Here is a 13,968-nt window from a genome sequence, read left to right as displayed (position 1 = left end):
TGTCAAACATAAAAATAAACATTTGAGCGTTAGTGTATATTAATCACCAAAGTCTATAAAAGTAAATCGCTACGAACAGGATTCGAACCGGTGCGGGCATTGCCCATTGGATTTCGAGTCCAACGCCTTAACCACCCGGCCTTCGCAGCTGCTGTCGCACATCAAAATAAAGATTTGAGCGTTACTGTATATTAATTACCTAATTTTATTAAACTAAATCGCTACGAACGGGATTCGAACCTGTGCAAGCATTGCCCATTGGATTTCGAGTCCAACGCCTTAACCACTCGGCCATCGCAGCTGCTGTCGCACATCAAAATAAACATTTGAGCGTTAGTGTATATTAAATACCAAAGTTTATAAAAGTAAATCGCTACGAACAGGAATGGAATCTGTGCGGGCATTGCCCATTGGATTTCGAGTCCAAAGCCTTAACCTCTCGGCCATCGTAGCTACTGCCGCATTCCTAAATAAACATGAGAGAATTAGTGTATATTAATTGGCAAAGTTTATAAAAGTAAATCGCTACGTACAGGATTCGAAGCGTTTCGGGCATTGCCCATTGGATTTCGAGTCCAACGCCTTAACCACTCGGCCATCGCAGCTACTGTCGCATATCAAAATAAACATGGTAGGATTCGTGTATATTAATTACCAAAGTTTATAAAACTAAATCGCTACGAACAGGATTCGAACCTGTGTGGGTATTGCCCATTGGATTTCGAGTCCAACGCCTTAACCACTCGGCCATCGCAGCTGCTGTCGCACATCAAAATAAACATTTGAGCAGTAGTGTATATTAATTACCAAAGCTTATAAAAGTACATCGCTACGAACAGGATTCAAACCTGTGCGGGCATTGCCCATTGGTCTTCGGGTCCAACGCCTTAACCACTCGGCCATCGCAGCTGCTCTCGCACATCAAAATAAACATTTGAGCGTTAGTGTATATTAATTACCAAAGCTTATAAAAGTAAATTGCGACGAAGAGGATTCGAACCTGTTCGGGTATTGCCCATCGGATTTCGAGTCCAACGCCTAAACCACTGTGCCATCGTACCTACTGTTGCACATCAAAATAAACATGAGACGATTAGTGTATATTAATTGCCAAAATTTATAAAAGTAAATCGCTACGAACAGCATTCGAACCTGTGAGCGTATTCCCCATTGTACTTCGACTCCAACGCCTTAACCACTCGCCCATCGCAGCTGCTTTCGCATATCAAATTAAACATGAGATTATTAGTGTATATTAATTACCAAAGTTTATAAAAGTACACCGCTACGAACAGGATTGGAACCTGAGCGGGTATTGCCCATTGGATTTCGAGTCCAACGCCTTAACCACTCGGCCATCGCTGCTGCCGTCGCATGTCAAAATAAACATGAGAGTATTAGTGTATATTAATTACCAATGTTTATAGAAGTAAATCGCCACGAACAGGATTGCTCATTGGATTTCGAGTCAAATGCATTAACCACTGAGCCATCGCAGCTGCTGTCGCACACCAAAATAAACATTTGAGCGTTAGTGTATATAAATTACTAAATTTTATAAAAGTAAATCGCTACGAACAGGATTCGAACCTGTGCGGGCATTGCCCATTGGATTTCGAGTCCAACGCCTTAACCACTCGGCCATCGCAGCTGTTGTTGCACATCAAAGTAAACATTTGACCATTAGTGTATATTAATTACCAAAGTTTATAAAAGTAAATCGCTACGAACAGGATTCGAACCTGTGCGTGCAGTGCCCATTGGATTTCGAGACCAAAGCCTTAACCACTCGGCCATCGCAGCTACTTTCGCATACCTAAATAAACATGAGAGAATTAGTGTATATTAATTACCAAAGTTTATAAAAGTAAATCGCTACGAACAGGATTCGAACCTTTGCGGGCATTGCCCATTGGATTTCGAGTCCAACGCCTTAACCACTCGGCCATCGCAGCTGCTGTTGCATATCAAAATAAACATTAGATTATTAGTATATATTAATTACCAAAGTGTATAAGCGTAAATCGCTACGAACAGGATTTGAACCTGTGCGGGCATTGCCCATGTGATTTCGAGTCCAACGCCTTAACCACTCGGCCATCGCAGCTGCTGTCGCACATAAAAATAAACATTTGAGCGTTAGTGTATATTAATTACCATAGCTTATAAAAGTAAATCGCTACGAACAGGATTCGAGCCTGTGCGGGTATTGCCCATTGAATTTCGAGTCCAACGCCTTAACCACTCGGCCATCGCAGCTGCTGTTGCACATCAATATAAACATTTGAGCATTAGTGTATATTAATTACCAAAGCTTATAAAAGTAAATCGCTACGAACACGATTCGAACCTGTGCGGGCATTGCCCATTGGACTTCCAGTCCAATGCTCGGTGTATCAGAATTTTGGGGGAATTTGTGACACCCCTAACAGAAAACTGCGAATAAAATATAGAAAACTCGTAATTTCTCGTTCTTAAGTAGGTTATTTATTTTCTGTATAGAATATGCTTTTAAAATGAACTATTTAAGTTGTATAAAAAATAATAGAAATATTATTTTTCATTTGTTAAAAAACAGTGTTTACAAAGTGCGTGCGTGCGCTCAGGGAGTCATATTGTTACGTAGTTAAATCAATTGAGTTTTATGAGATGAATAGTTTTCATTTTTTAAACTTTAAAAATCTATCAAAATTTTCCTATTCGTTCAATTGTTACGTTTTTCAGGGTGAATGTAAAATTTTAAGCCTTTTCCGATAAACTGAATATAATATTTTAGACAAACGTTGTTTTTTAAATTAACCTCCCCCATTTGGAAATGTCTATGAGAATTTTAATAATTAATTTTGTTTAACACGTTTTATATATCACAAATTGAAGATAAAACATCAATAAATAAAATACTCACATTTAAAACAACAAAAAAATATCACTTATCTGTAAATTTACCGGTAAAGTCCAAAATGTAAATCCTTTTTTTTTCGATAACCACGTGTTTTTTTTTTGTTTGTTTTTTTACGTGGAAGCTAAATTTTTGTTTAGAATTTTCCAGTCAATATTTTTCGGTCAGTGTATATTTTTATATTTAATTCCTGGTTTCCTTTTTTTCGATATAAAAAAAAAGACGAAACCATATAATGCAGATTTATAGTATAATAAATATAAAATTCAGGTATTTCTTTAAGATATTAAAAAAAAATGTACATTTCATATCTTCGTCATCCCGTAATCCGTGTAAATCCAAAAATGAAAGATCCCAGTTTTCATGTACGATAGCGTAAAGGCGACAACATTAAAAAAAGGACGATAAGTTATCTCCCTTTAGAAGTCAGACGGAACAAACACTAAGCATTCTTTCAAGCAGACGTATTTACTTGTCTTTAAAGAAATTTATTGGAATAATTGTGAGTTTTTTTGTTTTTTTTACTACACGTACTTTTTTACTTTCTGTAACTGATGAGAAAAAAAAATATTGAAACACTTTTTATTCTGGAATTTAAATCTGTCTAAAGAGAATTTATATTTTCTTATTTTGTTTTAAATAAAATTATTTAAACTTTTATTCTGATTTCAAAATGTACGCTGGCAAAATTTTATTTATTTTCTTGTTTTAAAGACATTTGCAAACTTATCTTAATTGTTTTCCCCTGAATTTAAAATAAACTCAATTTCTTTTTTATTTCAATAAATTCAAACAGAATTTCTTTGTCTTTCTGCTTAATTTCTCACATCTTTGAAGAATTTATAAGAAATTATTTGATTAAAATCTTACTTACATTGGAAAATAGGAAATGTCAATCCTAAAGTGTTCTGTTTATATTTTCGATATATACATAAACCTTCGTTTATTTTATACAAAACGGAATAAAAAACTTATATTATAAAGAAGACGTGTTTTGGTTTGTAATTATTGTTATTATTACATTAAATGTTTGTTTAATCATATAGGGTAAATATGAAGAATTTCACCCTTTATTCATATAGGGTCAATATGAAGCCACCCTCAAAAATTCCTTTAAAATTACGGCCAAATCTGTTCATTGCAATGTGGCCATAAAGTGGGTGCCCATTTGACGTCATATAATTATAGAAAAGTGACCCCCCACTTTGTGACCATTTGTAACATTTTTTATCTTGGAAACTACTAGTTTCGTTTGCCGTATATATAAATGGTTATTTCTGTTTTCAGCGCCTCCGAAAACCTTTAAAAGTGGAAAATTTTAAGGAATATAATCCAATATCGAGATTATTAAAGTTTCTGAATTAGTGTTTTTTTTACACTTATAGGCTTCCGTACATAAGTAAGTGATAATCTTAACATCCGGTGTCTTTACAACTTTCTTGAAAGGCACGCGTTGTCGCGATATGTGTTGGAAAAATCCTTCCATTTAAAAAATGAATGGATTATAATACATAAATATGAATAAATTCTCATACAGGAAGATTAAAAGAAAGCATATCTTACTCATGGAGCAGGTGAGTGATATTTTGCCGTTTAAAATATATATCGTAAGATTCAACTGTGTTATTTGTTCGACATTCCGTGAAATGTTAAGTGAAAAAATCGAAGGAAAAATAAATAAAATTGTTTATTTCTCAATTAAAGCTTTTATGATATTAAATTTGGTCTTTGCTCGTTTTATTGAAATAAAATTTACGGGTTTAAATTACGTTTTCATATTGTTATAATCTTATAGAAAGATAGGTGTCTATTCAAAATGGCGACTCGGCTGAAAATCCCCCCAACGCCTTAACAACTCGGCCATCGCAGCTACTGTCGCACATCAAAATAAACATTAGAGTATTAGTGTATATTAATTACCAAAGTTTATAAAAGTAAATCGCTACGAACAGGATTCGCACCTGTGCGGGCATAGCCAATTGGATTTCGAGTCCAACGCCTTAACCACTCCGCCATCGCAGCTACTGCCGCATATCAAAATAAACATGAGAGGATTAGTGTATATTAATTACCAAAGTTTATAAACGTAAATCGCTACGAACAGGATTCGATCCTGTGCGGGCATTGCCAACTTGATTTCGAGTCCAACGCCTTAACCACTCGGCCATCGCAGCTGCCGTCGCACATCAAAATAAAAATTAGAGCATTACTGTATATTATTTACCAAAGTTTATGAAAGTAAATCGCTACGAACAGGATTCGAACCTGTGCGGGCATTGCCCATTGGATTTCGAGTCCAACGCCTTAACAACTCGGCCATCGCAGCTGCCGTCGCACATCAAAATAAAAATTAGAGCATTACTGTATATTATTTACCAAAGTTTATGAAAGTAAATCGCTACGAACAGGATTCGAACCTGTGCGGGCATTGCCCATTGGATTTCGAGTCCAACGCCTTAACCACTCGGCCATCTCAGCTGCCGTCGCACATCAAAATAAAAATTAGAGCATTACTGTATATTATTTACCCAAGTTTATGTAAGTAAATCGCTACGAACAGGATTCGAACCAGTGCGGGCATTGGCCATTGGATTTCGAGTCCAACGCCTTAACCACTCGGCCATTGCAGCTGCCGTCGCACATCAAAATAAGAATTAGAGCATTACCGTATATTATTTACCAAAGTTTATGAAAGTAAATCGCTACGAACAGGATTCGAACCAGTGCGGGCATTGCCCATTGGATTTCGAGTCCAACGCCTTAACCACTCGGCCATCGTAGCTGCCGTCGCACATCAAAATAAAAATTAGAGCATTACTGTATATTATTTACCAAAGTTTATGAAAGTAAATCGCTACGAACAGGATTCGAACCTGTGCGGGCATTGCCCATTGGATTCCGAGTCCAACGCCTTAACCACTCGGCCATCGCAGCTGCTGTAGCATATCAAAATAAAAATTAGATGATTAGTGTATATTCATTACCAAAGTGTATAAGAGTATATCGCTACGAACAGGATTCGAACATGTGTGGGCATTGCCCATGTGATTTCGAGTCCAACGCCTTAACCACTCGGCCATCGCAGCTGCCGTCGCACATCAAAATAAAAATTAGAGCATTACTGTATATTATTTACCAAAGTTTATGACAGTAAATCGCTACGAACAGGATTCGAACCTGTGCGGGCATTGCCCATTGGATTTCGAGTCCAACGCCTCAACCACTAGGCCATCGCAGCTGCCGTCGTACATCAAAATAAAAATTAGAGCATTACTGTATATTATTTACCAAAGTTTATGAAAGTAAATCGCTACGAACAGGCTTCGAACCTGTGCGGGCATTGCCCATTGGATTTTGAGTCCAACGCCTTAACCACTCGGTCATCGCAGCCGCCGTCGTACATCAAAATAAAAATTAGAGCATTATTGTATATTATTTACCAAAGTTTATGAAAGTAAATCGCTACGAACTGGATTCGAACCTGTGCGGGCATTGCCCATTGGATTTCGAGTCCAACGCCTTAACCACTCGGCCATCTCAGCTGCCGTCGCACATCAAAATTAAAATTAGAGCATTACTGTATATTATTTACCAAAGTTTATGAAAGTAAATCGCTACGAACAAGATTCGAACCTGTGCAGGCATTGCCCATTGGATTTCGAGTTCAACGCCTTAACCACTCGGCCATCGCAGCTGCCGTCGCACATATGAATAAAAATTAGAGCATTACTGTATATTATTTATCAAAGTTTATGAAAGTAAATCGCTACGAACAGGATTCGAACCTGTGCGGGCATTACCCATTGGATTTAGAGTCCAACGTCTTAACCACTCGGCCATCGCAGCTGCCGTCGCACATCAAAATAAAAATTAGAGCATTACTGTATATTATTTACCAAAGTTTATGAAAGTAAATCGCTACGAACAGGATTCGAACCTGTGCGGGCATTGCCCATTGGATTTCGAGTCCAACGCCTTAACCACTCGGCCATCGCAGCTGCCGTCGCACATCAAAATAAAAATTAGAGCATTACTGTATATTATTTACCAAAGTTTCTGAAAGTAAATCGCTACGAACAGGATTCGAACCTGTGCGGGGATTGCCCATTGGATTTCGGGTCCAACGCCTTAACCACTCGGCCATCGCAGCTGCCGTCGCACATATGAATAAAAATTAGAGAATTACTGTATATTATTTACCAAAGTTTATGAAAGTAAATCGCTACGAACAGGATTCGAACCTGTGCGAGCATTGCCCATTGGATTTCGAGTCCAACGCCTTAACCACTCGGCCATCGCAGCTGCCGTCGCACATCAAAATAAAAATTAGAGCATTACTGTATATTATTTACCAAAGTTTATGAAAGTAAATCGCTACGAACAAGATTCGAACCTGTGCGGGCATTGCCCATTGGATTTCGAGTCCAACGCCTTAACCACTCGGCAATCGCAGTTGCCGTCGCACATCAAAATAGAAATGAGAGCATTACTGTATATTATTTACCAAAGTTTATGAAAGTAAATCGCTACGAACAGGATTCGAACCTGTGCGGGCATTGCCCATTGGATTTCGAGTCCAACGCCTTAACCACTCGGCCATCGCAGCTGCCGTCGCACATCAAAATAAAAATTAGAGCATTACTGTATATTATTTACCAAAGTTTATGTAAGTAAATCGCTACGAACAGGATTCGAACCAGTGCGGGCATTGGCCATTGGATTTCGAGTCCAACGCCTTAACCACTCGGCCATTGCAGCTGCCGTCGCACATCAAAATAAGAATTAGAGCATTACCGTATATTATTTACCAAAGTTTATGAAAGTAAATCGCTACGAACGGGATTCGAACCAGTGCGGGCATTGCCCATTGGATTTCGAGTCCAACGCCTTAACCACTCGGCCATCGTAGCTGCCGTCGCACATCAAAATAAAAATTAGAGCATTACTGTATATTATTTACCAAAGTTTATGAAAGTAAATCGCTACGAACAGGATTCGAACCTGTGCGGGCATTGCCCATTGGATTCCGAGTCCAACGCCTTAACCACTCGGCCATCGAAGCTGCTGTAGCATATCAAAATAAACATTAGATGATTAGTGTATATTCATTACCAAAGTGTATAAGAGTACATCGCTACGAACAGGATTCGAACCTGTGTGGGCATTGCCCATTGGATTTCGAGTCCAACGCCTTAACCACTCGGCCATCGCAGCTGCCGTCGCACATCAAAATAAAAATTAGAGCATTACTGTATATTATTTACCAAAGTTTATGACAGTAAATCGCTACGAACAGGATTCGAACCTGTGCGGGCATTGCCCATTGGATTTCGAGTCCAACGCCTCAACCACTCGGCCATCGCAGCTGCCGTCGTACATCAAAATAAAAATTAGAGCATTACTGTATGTTATTTACCAAAGTTTATGAAAGTAAATCGCTACGAACAGGATTCGAACCTGTGCGGGCATTGCCCATTGGATTTTGAGTCCAACGCCTTAACCACTCGGCCATCGCAGCTGCCGTCGTACATCAAAATAAAAATTAGAGCATTATTGTATATTATTTACCAAAGTTTATGAAAGTAAATCGCTACGAACTGGATTCGAACCTGTGCGGGCATTGCCCATTGGATTTCGAGTCCAACGCCTTAACCACTCGGCCATCTCAGCTGCCGTCGCACATCAAAATTAAAATTAGAGCATTACTGTATATTATTTACCAAAGTTTATGAAAGTAAATCGCTACGAACAAGATTCGAACCTGTGCAGGCATTGCCCATTGGATTTCGAGTCCAACACCTTAACCACTCGGCCATCGCAGCTGCCGTCGCACATAAGAATAAAAATTAGAGCATTACTGTATATTATTTATCAAAGTTTATGAAAGTAAATCGCTACGAACAGGATTCGAACCTGTGCGGGCATTACCCATTGGATTTAGAGTCCAACGTCTTAACAACTCGGCCATCGCAGCTGCCGTCGCACATCAAAATAAAAATTAGAGCATTACCGTATATTATTTACCAAAGTTTATGAAAGTAAATCGCTACGAACAGGATTCGAACCTGTGCGGGTATTGCCCATTGGATTTCGAGTCCAACGCCTTAACCACTCGGCCATCGCAGCTGCCGTCGCACATCAAAATAAAAATTAGAGCATTACTGCATATTATTTACCAAAGTTTATGAAAGTAAATCGCTACGAACAGGATTCGAACCTGTGCGGGCATTGCCCATTGGATTTCGAGTCCAACGTCTTAACAACTCGGCCATCGCAGCTGCCGTCGCACATAAGAATAAAAATTAGAGCATTACTGTATATTATTTATAAAAGTTTATGAAAGTAAATCGCTACGAACAGGATTCGAACCTGTGCGGGCATTACCCATTGGATTTAGAGTCCAACGTCTTAACAACTCGGCCATCGCAGCTGCCGTCGCACATCAAAATAAAAATTAGAGCATTACTGTATATTATTTACCAAAGTTTATGAAAGTAAATCGCTACGAACAGGATTCGAACCTGTGCGGGCATTACCCATTGGATTTAGAGTCCAACGTCTTAACAACTCGGCCATCGCAGCTGCCGTCGCACATCAAAATAAAAATTAGAGCATTACTGTATATTATTTACCAAAGTTTATGAAAGTAAATCGCTACGAACAGGATTCGAACCTGTGCGGGCATTACCCATTGGATTTAGAGTCCAACGTCTTAACAACTCGGCCATCGCAGCTGCCGTCGCACATCAAAATAAAAATTAGAGCATTACTGTATATTATTTACCAAAGGTTATGAAAGTAAATCGCTACGAACAGGATTCGCACCTGTGCGGGCATTGCCCATTGGATTTCGAGTCCAACGCCTTAACCACTCGGCCACCGCAGCTGCTGTCGCACATCAAAATAAACATTTGAGCGTTAGTGTATATTAATTATCAAAGTTTATAAAAGTAAATCGCTACGTACAGGATTCGAACCTGTGCTGGCATTGCCCATTGGATTTCGAGTCCAACGCCTTAACAACTCGGCCATCGCAGCTGCTGTCGCACATCAAAATATACATTTGAGCGTTAGTGTATATTAATTACCAAAGTTTATAAAAGTAATTCGCTACGAACAGGATTCGAACCTGTGCGGGCATTGCCCATTGGATTTCGAGTCCAACGCCTTAATCACTCGGCCATCGCAGCTGCTATCGCACATCAAAATAAACATTTGAGCGTTAGTGTATATTAATTACCAAAGTTTATAAAAGTAAATCGCTACGAACAGGATTCGAACCTGTTCGGGCATTGCCCATTGGATTTTAAGTCCAACGCCTTAACCACTCGGCCATCGCAGCTGCTGTCGCACATCAACATAAACTTTTGAGCGTTAGTGTATTTATTTACCAAAGTTTATAAAAGTAAATCGCTACGAACAGGATTCGAACCTGTGCAGGCATTGCCCATTGGATTTCGAGTCCAACGCCTTAACCACTCGGCCATCGCAGCTGCTGTCGCACATCAAAATAAACATTTTACCTCTAGTGTATATTACATACCAAAGTTTATGAATGTAAATCACTACGAACAGGATTCGAACCTGTGCGGGCATTGCCCATTGGATTTCGAGTCCAACGCCTTAACCACTCGGCCATCGCAGCTGCTGTCGCACATCAAAATAAACATTTGAGCGTTAGTGTATATTAATTACCAAAGTTTATAAAAGTAAATCGCTACGAACAGGATTCGAACCTGTACGGGCATTGCCCATTGGATTTCGAGTCCAACGCCTTAACCACTTGGCCATCGCAGCTGCTGTCGCGCATCAAAGTAAACATTTGAGCGTTAGTGTATATTAATTATCAAAGTTTATAAAAGTAAATCGCTACGAACAGGATTCGAACCTTTGCGGGTATTGCCCATTGGATTTCGAGTCCAACGCCTTAACCACTCGGCCATCGCAGCTGCTGTCGCACATCAAAATAAACTTCTGAGCGTTAGTGTATTTTAATTACCAAAGTTTATAAAAGTAAATCGCTACGAACAGGATTCGAACCTGTGCGGGCATTGCCTATTGGATTTCGAGTCCAACGCCTTAACCACTCGGCCATCGCAGCTGCTCTCGCACATCAAAATAAACATTTGAGCTTTAGTGTATATTAATTACCAAAGTTTATAAAAGTAAATCGCTACGAACAGGATTCGAACCTGTGCGGGCATTGCTCATTGGATTTTGAGCCCAACGCCTTAACCACTCGGCCATCGCAGCTGCTGTCGCACATCAAAGTAAACATTTGAGCGTTAGTGTATATTAATTACCAAAGTTTATAAAATTAAATCGCTACGAACAGGATTCGAACCTGTGCGGGCATTGCCCATTGGATTTCGAATCGAACGCCTTAACCACTCGGCCATCGCAGCTGCTGTCGCACATCAAAATAAACATTTGAGCGTTAGTGTATATTAATTACCAAAGTTTATAAAAGTAAATGGCTACGAACAGCATTCGAACCTGTGCGGGCATTGCCCATTGGATTTCGACTCTAACGCCTTAACCACTCGGCCATCGCAGCTGCTGTCGCACATCAAAATAACCATTAGAGCATTTGTGTATATTAATTACCAAAGTTTATAAAAGTTAATCGCTACGAACAGGATTCGAACCTGTGCGGGCATTGCCCATTGGATTTCGAGTCCAACGCCTTAACCACTCGGCCACCGCAGCTGCTGTCGCACATCAAAATAAACATTTGAGCGTTAGTGTATATTAATTATCAAAGTTTATAGCATAAATCGCTACGTACACGATTCGAACCTGTGCGGGCATTGCCCATTGGATTTCGAGTCCAACGCCTTAACCACTCGGCCATCGCAGCTTGTGTCGCACATCAAAATAAACTTTTGAGCGTTAGTGTATTTTAATTACCAAAGTTTATAAAAGTAAATCGCTACGAACAGGATTCGAACCTGTGCGGGTATTGCCCATTGGAATTCGAGTCCAACGCCTTAACCACTCGGCCATCGCAGCTGCTGTCGCACATCAAAATAAACATTTGAGCTTTAGTGTATATTATTTACCAAAATTTATAAAAGTAAATCGCTACGAACAGGATTCGCACCTGTGCGGGCATTGCCCATTGGATTTCGAGTCCAACGCCTTAACCACTCGGCCATCGCAGCTGCTGTCGCACATAAAAAAAAAAAAAAAATTTGACCGTAAGTGTATATTAATTACCAAAGTTTATAAAAGTAAATCGCTACGAAATGGATTCGAACCTGTGCGGGCATTGCCCATTGGATTTCGTGTCCAACGCCTTAACCACTCGGCCATCGCAGCTGCTGTCGAACATCAAAATAAACATTTGAGCATTAGTGTATATTAATTACCAAAGTTTATAAAAGTAAATCGCTACGCACAGGATTCGAACCTGTGCGGGCATTGCCCATTGGATTTCGAGTCCAACGCCTTAACCACTCGGCCATCGCAGCTGCTGTCGCACATCAAAGTAAACATTTGAGCGTTAGTGTATATTAATTACCAAAGTTTATAAAATTAAATCGCTACGAAAAGGATTCGAACCTGTGCGGGCATTGCCCATTGGATTTTGAGTCCAATGCCTTAACCACTAGGCCATCGCAGCTGCTGTCGCACATCAAAATAAACATTTGAGCGTTAGTGTATATTAATTACCAAAGTTTATAAATGTAAATCGCTACGAACAGGATTCGAACCTGTGCGGGCATTGCCCATTGGATTTCGAGTCCAACGCCTTAACCACTCGGCCATCGCAGCTGCTGTCGCACATCAAAATAAACTTTTGAGCGTTAGTGTATTTTAATTACCAAAGTTTATAAAAGTAAAACGCTACGAACAGGATTCGAACCTGTGCGGGCATTGCCCATTGGATTTCGAGTCCAACACCTTCACCACTCGGCCATCGCAGCTGCTGTCGCACATCAAAATAAACATTTGAGCTTTAGTGTATATTAATTACCAAAGTTTATAAAAGTAAATCGCTACGAACAGGATTCGAACCTGTGCGGGCATTGCCCATTGGATTTCGAGTCCAACGCTTTAACCACTCGGCCATCGCAGCTGCTGTCAAACATAAAAATAAACATTTGAGCGTTAGTGTATATTAATCACCAAAGTGTATAAAAGTAAATCGCTACGAACAGGATTCGAACCGGTGCGGGCATTGCCCATTGGATTTCGAGTCCAACGCCTTAACCACTCGGCCTTCGCAGCTGCTGTCGCACATCAAAATAAAGATTTGAGCGTTACTGTATATTAATTACCTAATTTTATTAAACTAAATCGCTACGAACGGGATTCGAACCTGTGCAAGCATTGCCCATTGGATTTCGAGTCCAACGCCTTAACCACTCGGCCATCGCAGCTGCTGTCGCACATCAAAATAAACATTTGAGCGTTAGTGTATATTAAATACCAAAGTTTATAAAAGTAAATCGCTACGAACAGGAATGGAATCTGTGCGGGCATTGCCCATTGGATTTCGAGTCCAAAGCCTTAACCTCTCGGCCATCGTAGCTACTGCCGCATTCCTAAATAAACATGAGAGAATTAGTGTATATTAATTGGCAAAGTTTATAAAAGTAAATCGCTACGTACAGGATTCGAAGCGTTTCGGGCATTGCCCATTGGATTTCGAGTCCAACGCCTTAACCACTCGGCCATCGCAGCTACTGTCGCATATCAAAATAAACATGGTAGGATTCGTGTATATTAATTACCAAAGTTTATAAATGTAAATCGCTACGAACAGGATTCGAACCTGTGCGGGCATTGCCCATTGGATTTCGAGTCCAACGCCTTAACCACTCGGCCATCGCAGCTGCTGTCGAACATCAAAATAAACATTTGAGCATTAGTGTATATTAATTACCAAAGTTTATAAAAGTAAATCGCTACGAACAGGATTCGAACCTGTGCGGGCATTGCCCATTGGATTTCGAGTCCAACGCCTTAACCACTCGGCCATCGCAGCTGCTGTCGCACATCAAAGTAAACATTTGAGCGTTAGTGTATATTAATTACCAAAGTTTATAAAAGTACATCGCTAC

At 39.8% G+C, this 13,968-nt stretch overlaps 64 non-coding genes across 64 annotated transcripts; all 64 read right to left on the bottom strand.

Moving 5' to 3' along the window:
- Nucleotides 1-67: 67 nt before the first annotated feature.
- Nucleotides 68-149, bottom strand: Trnas-cga (transfer RNA serine (anticodon CGA)). The gene has a single exon. It is a non-coding gene; the product is annotated as a tRNA-Ser (tRNA).
- A 70-nt stretch (nt 150-219) lies between these two features.
- Trnas-cga (transfer RNA serine (anticodon CGA)) lies at nt 220-301 on the bottom strand. Its single transcript has one exon. It is a non-coding gene; the product is annotated as a tRNA-Ser (tRNA).
- Nucleotides 302-371: 70 nt separating this feature from the next.
- On the bottom strand, nt 372-453 carry Trnas-cga (transfer RNA serine (anticodon CGA)). Its single transcript has one exon. It is a non-coding gene; the product is annotated as a tRNA-Ser (tRNA).
- Nucleotides 454-675: 222 nt separating this feature from the next.
- Nucleotides 676-757, bottom strand: Trnas-cga (transfer RNA serine (anticodon CGA)). The gene has a single exon. It is a non-coding gene; the product is annotated as a tRNA-Ser (tRNA).
- Nucleotides 758-1,283: 526 nt separating this feature from the next.
- Nucleotides 1,284-1,365, bottom strand: Trnas-cga (transfer RNA serine (anticodon CGA)). Its single transcript has one exon. It is a non-coding gene; the product is annotated as a tRNA-Ser (tRNA).
- Nucleotides 1,366-1,569: 204 nt separating this feature from the next.
- Nucleotides 1,570-1,651, bottom strand: Trnas-cga (transfer RNA serine (anticodon CGA)). The gene has a single exon. It is a non-coding gene; the product is annotated as a tRNA-Ser (tRNA).
- A 70-nt stretch (nt 1,652-1,721) lies between these two features.
- Nucleotides 1,722-1,803, bottom strand: Trnas-cga (transfer RNA serine (anticodon CGA)). The gene has a single exon. It is a non-coding gene; the product is annotated as a tRNA-Ser (tRNA).
- Nucleotides 1,804-1,873: 70 nt separating this feature from the next.
- Trnas-cga (transfer RNA serine (anticodon CGA)) lies at nt 1,874-1,955 on the bottom strand. The gene has a single exon. It is a non-coding gene; the product is annotated as a tRNA-Ser (tRNA).
- Nucleotides 1,956-2,025: 70 nt separating this feature from the next.
- Nucleotides 2,026-2,107, bottom strand: Trnas-cga (transfer RNA serine (anticodon CGA)). Its single transcript has one exon. It is a non-coding gene; the product is annotated as a tRNA-Ser (tRNA).
- A 70-nt stretch (nt 2,108-2,177) lies between these two features.
- Nucleotides 2,178-2,259, bottom strand: Trnas-cga (transfer RNA serine (anticodon CGA)). Its single transcript has one exon. It is a non-coding gene; the product is annotated as a tRNA-Ser (tRNA).
- Nucleotides 2,260-4,839: 2,580 nt separating this feature from the next.
- Nucleotides 4,840-4,921, bottom strand: Trnas-cga (transfer RNA serine (anticodon CGA)). The gene has a single exon. It is a non-coding gene; the product is annotated as a tRNA-Ser (tRNA).
- Nucleotides 4,922-4,991: 70 nt separating this feature from the next.
- Trnas-cga (transfer RNA serine (anticodon CGA)) lies at nt 4,992-5,073 on the bottom strand. Its single transcript has one exon. It is a non-coding gene; the product is annotated as a tRNA-Ser (tRNA).
- Nucleotides 5,074-5,143: 70 nt separating this feature from the next.
- On the bottom strand, nt 5,144-5,225 carry Trnas-cga (transfer RNA serine (anticodon CGA)). The gene has a single exon. It is a non-coding gene; the product is annotated as a tRNA-Ser (tRNA).
- A 70-nt stretch (nt 5,226-5,295) lies between these two features.
- On the bottom strand, nt 5,296-5,377 carry Trnas-cga (transfer RNA serine (anticodon CGA)). Its single transcript has one exon. It is a non-coding gene; the product is annotated as a tRNA-Ser (tRNA).
- Nucleotides 5,378-5,447: 70 nt separating this feature from the next.
- On the bottom strand, nt 5,448-5,529 carry Trnas-cga (transfer RNA serine (anticodon CGA)). The gene has a single exon. It is a non-coding gene; the product is annotated as a tRNA-Ser (tRNA).
- Nucleotides 5,530-5,599: 70 nt separating this feature from the next.
- Nucleotides 5,600-5,681, bottom strand: Trnas-cga (transfer RNA serine (anticodon CGA)). The gene has a single exon. It is a non-coding gene; the product is annotated as a tRNA-Ser (tRNA).
- A 70-nt stretch (nt 5,682-5,751) lies between these two features.
- On the bottom strand, nt 5,752-5,833 carry Trnap-cgg (transfer RNA proline (anticodon CGG)). The gene has a single exon. It is a non-coding gene; the product is annotated as a tRNA-Pro (tRNA).
- A 70-nt stretch (nt 5,834-5,903) lies between these two features.
- On the bottom strand, nt 5,904-5,985 carry Trnas-cga (transfer RNA serine (anticodon CGA)). The gene has a single exon. It is a non-coding gene; the product is annotated as a tRNA-Ser (tRNA).
- Nucleotides 5,986-6,055: 70 nt separating this feature from the next.
- Trnas-cga (transfer RNA serine (anticodon CGA)) lies at nt 6,056-6,137 on the bottom strand. Its single transcript has one exon. It is a non-coding gene; the product is annotated as a tRNA-Ser (tRNA).
- Nucleotides 6,138-6,207: 70 nt separating this feature from the next.
- Trnal-caa (transfer RNA leucine (anticodon CAA)) lies at nt 6,208-6,289 on the bottom strand. The gene has a single exon. It is a non-coding gene; the product is annotated as a tRNA-Leu (tRNA).
- A 70-nt stretch (nt 6,290-6,359) lies between these two features.
- Nucleotides 6,360-6,441, bottom strand: Trnas-cga (transfer RNA serine (anticodon CGA)). Its single transcript has one exon. It is a non-coding gene; the product is annotated as a tRNA-Ser (tRNA).
- Nucleotides 6,442-6,511: 70 nt separating this feature from the next.
- Trnas-cga (transfer RNA serine (anticodon CGA)) lies at nt 6,512-6,593 on the bottom strand. The gene has a single exon. It is a non-coding gene; the product is annotated as a tRNA-Ser (tRNA).
- A 222-nt stretch (nt 6,594-6,815) lies between these two features.
- Trnas-cga (transfer RNA serine (anticodon CGA)) lies at nt 6,816-6,897 on the bottom strand. The gene has a single exon. It is a non-coding gene; the product is annotated as a tRNA-Ser (tRNA).
- Nucleotides 6,898-6,967: 70 nt separating this feature from the next.
- On the bottom strand, nt 6,968-7,049 carry Trnas-cga (transfer RNA serine (anticodon CGA)). The gene has a single exon. It is a non-coding gene; the product is annotated as a tRNA-Ser (tRNA).
- A 70-nt stretch (nt 7,050-7,119) lies between these two features.
- Nucleotides 7,120-7,201, bottom strand: Trnas-cga (transfer RNA serine (anticodon CGA)). The gene has a single exon. It is a non-coding gene; the product is annotated as a tRNA-Ser (tRNA).
- Nucleotides 7,202-7,271: 70 nt separating this feature from the next.
- On the bottom strand, nt 7,272-7,353 carry Trnas-cga (transfer RNA serine (anticodon CGA)). The gene has a single exon. It is a non-coding gene; the product is annotated as a tRNA-Ser (tRNA).
- A 70-nt stretch (nt 7,354-7,423) lies between these two features.
- Trnas-cga (transfer RNA serine (anticodon CGA)) lies at nt 7,424-7,505 on the bottom strand. Its single transcript has one exon. It is a non-coding gene; the product is annotated as a tRNA-Ser (tRNA).
- A 70-nt stretch (nt 7,506-7,575) lies between these two features.
- On the bottom strand, nt 7,576-7,657 carry Trnas-cga (transfer RNA serine (anticodon CGA)). The gene has a single exon. It is a non-coding gene; the product is annotated as a tRNA-Ser (tRNA).
- A 70-nt stretch (nt 7,658-7,727) lies between these two features.
- Trnas-cga (transfer RNA serine (anticodon CGA)) lies at nt 7,728-7,809 on the bottom strand. Its single transcript has one exon. It is a non-coding gene; the product is annotated as a tRNA-Ser (tRNA).
- Nucleotides 7,810-7,879: 70 nt separating this feature from the next.
- Nucleotides 7,880-7,961, bottom strand: Trnap-cgg (transfer RNA proline (anticodon CGG)). Its single transcript has one exon. It is a non-coding gene; the product is annotated as a tRNA-Pro (tRNA).
- Nucleotides 7,962-8,031: 70 nt separating this feature from the next.
- Trnas-cga (transfer RNA serine (anticodon CGA)) lies at nt 8,032-8,113 on the bottom strand. The gene has a single exon. It is a non-coding gene; the product is annotated as a tRNA-Ser (tRNA).
- A 70-nt stretch (nt 8,114-8,183) lies between these two features.
- Nucleotides 8,184-8,265, bottom strand: Trnas-cga (transfer RNA serine (anticodon CGA)). Its single transcript has one exon. It is a non-coding gene; the product is annotated as a tRNA-Ser (tRNA).
- A 70-nt stretch (nt 8,266-8,335) lies between these two features.
- Nucleotides 8,336-8,417, bottom strand: Trnal-caa (transfer RNA leucine (anticodon CAA)). Its single transcript has one exon. It is a non-coding gene; the product is annotated as a tRNA-Leu (tRNA).
- Nucleotides 8,418-8,487: 70 nt separating this feature from the next.
- On the bottom strand, nt 8,488-8,569 carry Trnas-cga (transfer RNA serine (anticodon CGA)). Its single transcript has one exon. It is a non-coding gene; the product is annotated as a tRNA-Ser (tRNA).
- A 70-nt stretch (nt 8,570-8,639) lies between these two features.
- On the bottom strand, nt 8,640-8,721 carry Trnas-cga (transfer RNA serine (anticodon CGA)). Its single transcript has one exon. It is a non-coding gene; the product is annotated as a tRNA-Ser (tRNA).
- A 222-nt stretch (nt 8,722-8,943) lies between these two features.
- On the bottom strand, nt 8,944-9,025 carry Trnas-cga (transfer RNA serine (anticodon CGA)). Its single transcript has one exon. It is a non-coding gene; the product is annotated as a tRNA-Ser (tRNA).
- Nucleotides 9,026-9,095: 70 nt separating this feature from the next.
- Trnas-cga (transfer RNA serine (anticodon CGA)) lies at nt 9,096-9,177 on the bottom strand. The gene has a single exon. It is a non-coding gene; the product is annotated as a tRNA-Ser (tRNA).
- Nucleotides 9,178-9,703: 526 nt separating this feature from the next.
- Nucleotides 9,704-9,785, bottom strand: Trnas-cga (transfer RNA serine (anticodon CGA)). The gene has a single exon. It is a non-coding gene; the product is annotated as a tRNA-Ser (tRNA).
- A 70-nt stretch (nt 9,786-9,855) lies between these two features.
- Trnas-cga (transfer RNA serine (anticodon CGA)) lies at nt 9,856-9,937 on the bottom strand. The gene has a single exon. It is a non-coding gene; the product is annotated as a tRNA-Ser (tRNA).
- Nucleotides 9,938-10,007: 70 nt separating this feature from the next.
- Nucleotides 10,008-10,089, bottom strand: Trnas-cga (transfer RNA serine (anticodon CGA)). The gene has a single exon. It is a non-coding gene; the product is annotated as a tRNA-Ser (tRNA).
- Nucleotides 10,090-10,159: 70 nt separating this feature from the next.
- Trnal-uaa (transfer RNA leucine (anticodon UAA)) lies at nt 10,160-10,241 on the bottom strand. The gene has a single exon. It is a non-coding gene; the product is annotated as a tRNA-Leu (tRNA).
- Nucleotides 10,242-10,310: 69 nt separating this feature from the next.
- On the bottom strand, nt 10,311-10,392 carry Trnas-cga (transfer RNA serine (anticodon CGA)). Its single transcript has one exon. It is a non-coding gene; the product is annotated as a tRNA-Ser (tRNA).
- Nucleotides 10,393-10,462: 70 nt separating this feature from the next.
- On the bottom strand, nt 10,463-10,544 carry Trnas-cga (transfer RNA serine (anticodon CGA)). The gene has a single exon. It is a non-coding gene; the product is annotated as a tRNA-Ser (tRNA).
- Nucleotides 10,545-10,614: 70 nt separating this feature from the next.
- Nucleotides 10,615-10,696, bottom strand: Trnas-cga (transfer RNA serine (anticodon CGA)). Its single transcript has one exon. It is a non-coding gene; the product is annotated as a tRNA-Ser (tRNA).
- Nucleotides 10,697-10,766: 70 nt separating this feature from the next.
- On the bottom strand, nt 10,767-10,848 carry Trnas-cga (transfer RNA serine (anticodon CGA)). Its single transcript has one exon. It is a non-coding gene; the product is annotated as a tRNA-Ser (tRNA).
- A 70-nt stretch (nt 10,849-10,918) lies between these two features.
- Trnas-cga (transfer RNA serine (anticodon CGA)) lies at nt 10,919-11,000 on the bottom strand. Its single transcript has one exon. It is a non-coding gene; the product is annotated as a tRNA-Ser (tRNA).
- Nucleotides 11,001-11,070: 70 nt separating this feature from the next.
- Nucleotides 11,071-11,152, bottom strand: Trnal-caa (transfer RNA leucine (anticodon CAA)). Its single transcript has one exon. It is a non-coding gene; the product is annotated as a tRNA-Leu (tRNA).
- Nucleotides 11,153-11,222: 70 nt separating this feature from the next.
- On the bottom strand, nt 11,223-11,304 carry Trnas-cga (transfer RNA serine (anticodon CGA)). Its single transcript has one exon. It is a non-coding gene; the product is annotated as a tRNA-Ser (tRNA).
- Nucleotides 11,305-11,374: 70 nt separating this feature from the next.
- Trnas-cga (transfer RNA serine (anticodon CGA)) lies at nt 11,375-11,456 on the bottom strand. The gene has a single exon. It is a non-coding gene; the product is annotated as a tRNA-Ser (tRNA).
- A 70-nt stretch (nt 11,457-11,526) lies between these two features.
- Nucleotides 11,527-11,608, bottom strand: Trnas-cga (transfer RNA serine (anticodon CGA)). Its single transcript has one exon. It is a non-coding gene; the product is annotated as a tRNA-Ser (tRNA).
- Nucleotides 11,609-11,677: 69 nt separating this feature from the next.
- On the bottom strand, nt 11,678-11,759 carry Trnas-cga (transfer RNA serine (anticodon CGA)). Its single transcript has one exon. It is a non-coding gene; the product is annotated as a tRNA-Ser (tRNA).
- Nucleotides 11,760-11,829: 70 nt separating this feature from the next.
- Nucleotides 11,830-11,911, bottom strand: Trnas-cga (transfer RNA serine (anticodon CGA)). Its single transcript has one exon. It is a non-coding gene; the product is annotated as a tRNA-Ser (tRNA).
- A 70-nt stretch (nt 11,912-11,981) lies between these two features.
- On the bottom strand, nt 11,982-12,063 carry Trnas-cga (transfer RNA serine (anticodon CGA)). The gene has a single exon. It is a non-coding gene; the product is annotated as a tRNA-Ser (tRNA).
- A 75-nt stretch (nt 12,064-12,138) lies between these two features.
- On the bottom strand, nt 12,139-12,220 carry Trnas-cga (transfer RNA serine (anticodon CGA)). The gene has a single exon. It is a non-coding gene; the product is annotated as a tRNA-Ser (tRNA).
- A 70-nt stretch (nt 12,221-12,290) lies between these two features.
- Nucleotides 12,291-12,372, bottom strand: Trnas-cga (transfer RNA serine (anticodon CGA)). The gene has a single exon. It is a non-coding gene; the product is annotated as a tRNA-Ser (tRNA).
- A 70-nt stretch (nt 12,373-12,442) lies between these two features.
- Trnal-caa (transfer RNA leucine (anticodon CAA)) lies at nt 12,443-12,524 on the bottom strand. Its single transcript has one exon. It is a non-coding gene; the product is annotated as a tRNA-Leu (tRNA).
- A 70-nt stretch (nt 12,525-12,594) lies between these two features.
- Trnas-cga (transfer RNA serine (anticodon CGA)) lies at nt 12,595-12,676 on the bottom strand. The gene has a single exon. It is a non-coding gene; the product is annotated as a tRNA-Ser (tRNA).
- A 70-nt stretch (nt 12,677-12,746) lies between these two features.
- Nucleotides 12,747-12,828, bottom strand: Trnas-cga (transfer RNA serine (anticodon CGA)). The gene has a single exon. It is a non-coding gene; the product is annotated as a tRNA-Ser (tRNA).
- A 70-nt stretch (nt 12,829-12,898) lies between these two features.
- On the bottom strand, nt 12,899-12,980 carry Trnas-cga (transfer RNA serine (anticodon CGA)). Its single transcript has one exon. It is a non-coding gene; the product is annotated as a tRNA-Ser (tRNA).
- Nucleotides 12,981-13,050: 70 nt separating this feature from the next.
- Nucleotides 13,051-13,132, bottom strand: Trnas-cga (transfer RNA serine (anticodon CGA)). The gene has a single exon. It is a non-coding gene; the product is annotated as a tRNA-Ser (tRNA).
- A 70-nt stretch (nt 13,133-13,202) lies between these two features.
- Trnas-cga (transfer RNA serine (anticodon CGA)) lies at nt 13,203-13,284 on the bottom strand. The gene has a single exon. It is a non-coding gene; the product is annotated as a tRNA-Ser (tRNA).
- A 70-nt stretch (nt 13,285-13,354) lies between these two features.
- Trnas-cga (transfer RNA serine (anticodon CGA)) lies at nt 13,355-13,436 on the bottom strand. Its single transcript has one exon. It is a non-coding gene; the product is annotated as a tRNA-Ser (tRNA).
- Nucleotides 13,437-13,658: 222 nt separating this feature from the next.
- Nucleotides 13,659-13,740, bottom strand: Trnas-cga (transfer RNA serine (anticodon CGA)). The gene has a single exon. It is a non-coding gene; the product is annotated as a tRNA-Ser (tRNA).
- A 70-nt stretch (nt 13,741-13,810) lies between these two features.
- On the bottom strand, nt 13,811-13,892 carry Trnas-cga (transfer RNA serine (anticodon CGA)). The gene has a single exon. It is a non-coding gene; the product is annotated as a tRNA-Ser (tRNA).
- Nucleotides 13,893-13,968: the final 76 nt, after the last annotated feature.

Source organism: Euprymna scolopes, chromosome 15 (genome assembly GCF_053919585.1).
Source record: "Euprymna scolopes isolate OS-2025 chromosome 15, ASM5391958v1, whole genome shotgun sequence".
Lineage (NCBI taxonomy): Eukaryota > Metazoa > Mollusca > Cephalopoda > Sepiida > Sepiolidae > Euprymna > Euprymna scolopes.
This window is presented reverse-complemented; position numbering and strand designations above follow the sequence as displayed.